Here is a 7,045-nt window from a genome sequence, read left to right as displayed (position 1 = left end):
AAGGCTTTTTCAAAGAAGAAGGTTTAGCAGCCTAAAGATGGTCAGACACGAGTCACCTGATCTCTGGCCCAACTCCACAGCCAGTTATCCGTAACTGTCCTTCTATTTGGTCACCATTTCCTCCTGAGAAAAATTGCTGCCATCATAGAGGGAATGAGTTTGATTTATGTAACAGAGCTGCTCTACGGACCAGCATTCGGATTCAAAACCTATTTATTTCTGATTAATCTTGAGGGAGGGGGACAAAAAAAGCAAGGGGATAATTGACACTTATTCAGTGATAAATATTTTTTTCTTTTTGTCCTTTTAGGATTGGAAGTAGTTTGGGAGGGAAAAATACCAGTGATTGTTGCCTAGCAACTGTCGGAAGCTCAGGTGAAATCTGTTAATTAGTCTGGGAAAGCTGTGTGGCCTGTGAAGTGTTGCTTAGCAACCAACACCACCCAGGATAAAGAAACTGGGGAGGTTAGTTCAGGAGGACAGAGCTTGCTTAATCTGGTGTTAGTTGGAGTCAAGACAGTGAGCAAGGAGGACACCTTTCTGCAGAGCTTATCAGACTTTTGGAGCTGTAAATGTAAGTTTATATATATGCTGGTGGTGTCCAGTAGAAAGTGCACTTTATTCCCTCTGGACTATAGCGTCCCTCGCTATAGAAGACAATATGTTGCTTTGCAGGTTTCCTTTTTTTCCAGAAACCTTTGTGGGACAGCACTTTTTGCTGGGTGTATGTAAATGTAAGGAGGCAGTGTTGTATTGCATGAACATATTGCACCAGCTGTTGCAGATTGGCTCACTGAAAATTATTCTTTTGATCATTCAGCTATCTAGTGGCAAAATTATTCTCTTCCCTTCCCCTCCCTGGCCACCTCTGTACTGTTGGTACATCTCACCTGGCCCATCTCTGATATATGCATTTATTTAGCAATGTATGCTATTTCCATTGCGATCAGCTGGGGACCATCTAATTAATTTGTGTAGTATCTATTACATTTCTACATGTGATACCTGATATTCTCAAAGGGATACTCCACCCTCTGCCTTCCAAGCAGCAACCCATGCAGCCTCCTTATAAAGAGTCTCTGTACTGAAGTTAACTAGTTATTCATGAGAGACCAGTTCTTTCAGAGCAATGTTTAATAAAGGGCATCCTCATTTCTGTCCAGAAGAGGACCATGCCTCTCGATGTAGGCTTTCTCATTTTAAGTAGCGTTTAGTGGAATTGTTCTACTTCATGCAAAAGAGCAAAATCCAGACCTCTTCTTTAAAACCACCCAGTGACTGAACTGTCACTCCACATTACAAAGGAAGTTCTAACCTCTTCTGTTTAAAATAAAATACAGCTTGGCCCAAATGAGCCTCTTGCCATGCCCTGACTCAGCCTGGCTTTGGAAGACCACTAGAGGGAGCACTTTCCAGAAATCCATGGCCTGACCTGAGAATGCCGTACTGCTGGCTGAGGAGTATGATGATGCAGTTAGTGACTGGGTCATTTTCTCTAAATAAGAGCCATCTGTGCAAATCAATGAGGACATGGATGCAATTCCTCTCCTCCTCTCTGTTTGTGGTGGTGGGTCTCCCTCAACTGTCACACTGTGTGTATCGGGGGCAGTCAGTCTAGGAGTCCAGGGCAGCTACCTGGGGGGCTAAAGTAGTCTTTTGCTACTCCTTGTACTTGTCAAGTGTGACGTGAAATACCTCTGCCCTGCTTTTTCATCCTTAACTGCCTCCCAAACACCCAGGAGCCCACAGACTATTTCTGATCCCCATCTCTTTTCAACCTCCTCCCACCCCCCAATATATTGTATACCATTTTACCATCCCAGAGCAGGTCACTTTCTCATTGAACAGTCAATTTCCTCCCACCACTTCTGGGTTCTTTCCCTATGTGTTTCCAAGAGGTTCTTATACCCAGAGATTTGCCACTTTTCCAGGGACCCAACTACAAATCCCCACCGGGGAGGGGAGGGAGACAGACCCCCAAACTGTACTGTGTTTCACTGTGATCTCAGACTTTTGCATTAAGTCCTCTCTTGGGCTAATGCATTAATTTTATGGAAACATACGTCTGTGAAGTAGTGTCTGTCTGATTATATAAATTGGTATGGCAATGCATTGTTAGATCAAATATTCAGATAGTCCATCAGAAGACACTATCTATGCTCCTCTGTTCCTTGCTGCAAACCACTGAAGTATGTGAAATTTTAATTGGGTAAAAATATTCAGCACTATCATTTTACCTGAAGATGCATCCTATGTCAAAGGCAGCCACTAACTCATTTCCTTTTTGTGCATGCTGATGAGATGCCTAAATAAATAAATTGCCATCTAACCGACTGATTTAGAAGCAGCAAGCAGAGAAGATAGAACTTTCATTTCCCTCTTGACTGTTCAGGAGAACCACTGGTAAATTAATAAGTGAGGGAAGTCTCATAGGATATACTATACTTGAGTGCAAACACTCAAAATATTCATAGAGTAAAAAAGGCTTTATGCTCATCATATGAATTGAGAAATGTATTGCAAGACCAGCAGAAATTGAGGTTATTGTGTGGCTTATACTATTAATTGCAATGGGCTCACCATGTGTTTGTTAAAGTTAGCAGGATTCTTTCCATTGACTTCAGTGGGAGCAAAACTGAGACCATGAACTGAAAAGCAATGAGGCTGTTGTATTTAATGCTTTTAAGACTGAAAAGGAGTTTCCCAAAGATGCTTAAATACGAAGGAGGCAGCAGAATCATTCATTTCAAAGTGTTCTGTATGCTGCCCATTATTCATGACTAGAAGACAGCAATACACTACTGAGTTGGCATGTTGTTAAAAATGCCTGGGAACAGGAACCAATGCCAAACAAATGCCAACAGGAACCAATGATCTGGTAAACAAATTAGACTAACATGATTTATTAAATTTTACAGAGTCCTGGAGACAAAGGAGAAGTATCAAAATATTTTAAGTGCAGATGAAATTTTAAACGTTCCTATTTAAAGTGAGAAGCCAGGATCATCCCCTTAAAATTTCTTCATTAAAAAATGGTTCCAGACGCTAGAAAACTTTGACCATGCAGAATGAAAGAAGCAACTGTTCCAATTTCAGAGCATTTAGGGCCTAAGGCAATGGGGCTCTGACATTTCTACTGAGTGGCAGGAGCTGAGAGGATGTTATAGAGACCTGGCAATTTTGAAAGTTTCTTTAATTGCCAAAGGTAAGGGCAGTGTTCCTCTTAGTTGCCAAGGTACATAACAAATGCCATGTCAAATAAACCTAGCCCTCTGTTGCTTGGCAAGCCATTCTGGAAGTTCATATTGTAGCTAATCCAAAACCATGTACGTCTCCATAGTTATCACTCATGCTGCACATCGTAGCCCCTCAGAACTTCATTGGGTCAAAAATGCAGGTGGCCCCATCACTTGAGACTTCTGAAAACCAACTAGAAAGACCACAAGAAAATGTACTGTAGAAAACAATCCTGTTTTGCAGAGAGGATCAAATCAGTCTTTCATTTCTGCCTTCTGTGATTCTATGAAATCACATTTTTACTTGTAAACTGAGCAAATGTGGCCTGTAACAATGGAAAAGACAAGATGTGGCAATACACAATTCTTATTTTTATAGAGTCACTGTTATATTCAGACCATATTTTAATGTGGCATTAGCAAACAGTGTAAATAATCTCTTAATAGCTGCAGATAAGTTATTTGGAATTCTTCTTCCAGTTGTTAAATTAGTATTACAATGAGATGTAAACTGCATTATAATCTCTAAAGCACCCTAAGGCTATATGGGGGTGACAAACTTGGACAATGAAGAGCTGAAGTGTGGCCACTGATGTATTATGGATAATTTTCTAATCGTTGTTTTAACTAGGCTCATATTTAAAGATATGTGAAGAATATAGTTTTTTAAATCTTCAAGTTTGAAGTACTGCTGGCAAAAAAAACTCCTCCCAAGAGTTTTTCATAGAAATCAACTGTGATATGCTGGTAATGATAAAGTATATAATAAGTAGGGCTGTGTGAAAATTCCACATCAAACTCTGAGGCTCATTTAAATGGCAGAGAGAACTGTTAGCTAGCTTGAGGCAAACCAGGGGCTGTTGTTCCTCTCCATCCTCACAGATGCAGAAACCTCACTCCCACTGAACTCTGCTTACCATTCTTCCACCAAATCCCAGGACACTGTGATGCTTCCCAGGGGTACCTGGGGTTGTGATGCACCTCACCACCACCTGCCCTTAAGCATGAGGAAGACTTGTCTGTGCCTGCTCTGGATCAGCTCCCTGAAACCACTGACATCTGGCAATACAAGCATTGCCTTCCAGACCTCCACAGTCCTCGCTCTCTCTGTAGAGGTAGCGATAGGCACATACCAACGCCTGAGTCCTTGGAGCATTCCCTGCAGTGTACAGCCACTTATACCCTGAACACTCACAGAATTACCAGGCCTGCTGTTCCCAAAAGAACTGTACATAACAGCTTGTGAGATTCAACTCAGGATCACTAATTTGCTTAACACCACAGCACTGAGATATATTTATAGTGAAAACAAAAATAAAAAGAATAGAGATTAAAGTGATAATGAGTAAAAATATTGGAAACAAATGGTTACATATAAACAAAACCATAACATGCTTTTTAGAGACTAAACTTAATTCACATTACCCTTCTGTCTGGGGAAGCTTATCTCACCCAAAGTTTTCTCCAGCATTTTTCAGCCAAGCCTTGTTGATAACCCTTTTTTGTGAGGAAAACTCACTGTCCATTTACTTCCTCCATGAGGGGTATCTTCTTTGTCTCCTAAATATAGTAGAACAAATCTTTGTACTGCACCTCAAGATATGGTTCTCTTCCCCCCCATTTTCCTCTTCCTGTTAGTTTCTTTCTTTGAAGTTCCCACAATCCTTCATTAACATTCAGTTCAGACAGATGGTAGGCCCATTGTGAATTTTATAATACTCAATTTATACATAAACACCCAGCTAGATAAACATTACTTGTCTGCCAGCAAACCTGTTTTTCACCTTTGTGTCTAGGAACTGGTCCCCAGCAGACCTTTAGGAACATATTTTTCAGTTAATATACATAACTCCTTACACAACATCTGTACATGCATTTTTCAATGGTATTGATGATTGTTGTGATATTGGCCCTGATTTGAGACGTTGTGTGACACTCTTGGAACTAGAATAAACATGGCAGACCCAAGAAAATTCCTGTAACCCCCTCTGCACACACTTGCCAATTGACATTAAAAGGTTCTTGGGTTACAGACACACTAAATTACCTTTGGTGTCTTTCAGGAAGACTATAGTATTCTGCAACCTGCCTTCCCACCATCTTTAAAAGGTAGCAAGCTTGTATGCTTTCTCCATCCAGGACATTAACAGGGGCTGGCTCTCCCGTTTCCATAGATTCTTGGGAAAGGTCTTCAAGGGAGCAGAGGAAATAGGAAATAATAATATTTAGCACTTTACATTTTTAAAGTATTCTATAAATATCAGCAAACCCTCACAAGCCCCAAATGAGGTATGTAGGTAATGTTATTCCTTTTCATGAATGAGGGAACAGAGTCTCAGAGAAGTCAAATGACTGCCAAAGTTACACAATATCTCCGTGTTGGAGCAAGGTTTAAAACTCAGTGAGTTTTTCACTTTGAGCCCTTAGCTTAGCCCACTAGTACTCATTACCCATCTGTGCTCCTCTACTCTTGATGTCACTCCCTCTGTGAGTCCACCAAAGACCGCCACTTTAGGCTTCTGGCTCCCAGTCATCACCTCTCTTAGGTGAAGACTCTGGTCTGTCTCAGTCCTGACCATGAATTTTAAGGCTGCACAGTAGCCTACCTTACACTCCGATATCCCCAGCAAGCCAGACTGCCTAAAATGCCAGCTCCTGCATTTTGCTTTCTCTCTAAGGGCTATGACCCTCAGTTATAAGTTACCAGACAGCTCCTTCTAAGCAAGCACATTTATTCTTAAGGTAAAAGCATTACAGAGAAAACATCTTAAACCAATAAAGAACCTACACACATGCTGAAAAGCTTATCAGAGGTCACCCCCTACTTACAACCTACCAGAGGCGTAGGCTGAAGTCCTTCAAAATCCGTAACTGGGTTTTCCCCATGGTTACAAGTTCATCTATCTTAGATCCAGAACTAGAACTGAGAGTGGGCAGATTAATGATTTCTTTATATAGCTCAGGCCTTTGACCTTGTCTTTCTGTAGTGGGTAATGAGGAGACAAATACCCTTCTCTGCAGAGCATATCTTCAAAAGTCTGTATTTTTGCATAGCTGGAGTTGGAGAATTTGCATTAACCTCTCCCTAGGGATTTGCCAGGAAATCCATTTTTGTTGTTCTAAAAATCCATACTGGTCTGGCACGTTTTCAGTATAGTCCTTTGAACTCCCAGGTCACCCATCTGTCACATCATCTCTTCCCCCCCCCCACCCCCCAAGAGGTTACATACTATCCTGGCCCACAATAATTCACAAATTTAATACAGTTAGGTCTTCCAAGTATATTGCAGGAAGTTGCCATATCTGTTGCACTATATACTTCTTTCTTGGGTCCTGAGACTCCTCTGAGTGCACAAGGGAATGCCTGGTCTGGCTCAACCTTCTGAGGGAAACCGGGGGCATGGGGAAATTGGACCAATGAGCAACTCCCTTAAGATGATGGTCTGTATGGTACATACAGAATGCAAATAAACTGTGTAGGTGATGATATAGTAATATATTCATTAGTATTAGATCCTTAATTGTTAATGTTGGTACAGAAACTTGAACATATAAAGCCTAGAAATATATGCCTTTATATTTAAATACCAAGACAACTTTATACTGTAGATATAGAAAGAGATTAACAATAAGGAATACCTAGGAAAGACTGAGACTTTTATATATCCAAGGTAAAATTGATGAATTTCTCAAGTGTGACTGCTGTACAAGTGGTTGGTTTGTTTTTTTTTTTACTATGGCTGTATCATATACAGGAAACATCAGTATATATGTTGGGTAGAGGACAAATAGGAAACAAATAGTGTTTT

General features: G+C 40.7%; 1 long non-coding RNA gene across 2 annotated transcripts in view; it reads left to right on the top strand.

Annotated features, from left to right (window-relative positions):
* The first annotated feature begins 488 nt into the window (after positions 1-488).
* The window catches only part of LOC311530735, a 233,852-nt gene continuing 227,295 nt past the window's right edge, over positions 489-7,045 (top strand). For both annotated transcript variants that reach the window (XR_014714079.1, XR_014714080.1), the window contains exon 1: positions 489-574. This is a non-coding gene — a long non-coding RNA (uncharacterized lncRNA). The remainder of the gene's footprint in view (positions 575-7,045) is intronic.

The sequence above is a fragment of the Lepidochelys olivacea genome, assembly GCF_965140295.1.
Source record: "Lepidochelys olivacea isolate rLepOli2 genome assembly, chromosome: 14".
Taxonomy (NCBI): Eukaryota; Metazoa; Chordata; order Testudines; family Cheloniidae; genus Lepidochelys; species Lepidochelys olivacea.
This window is presented reverse-complemented; position numbering and strand designations above follow the sequence as displayed.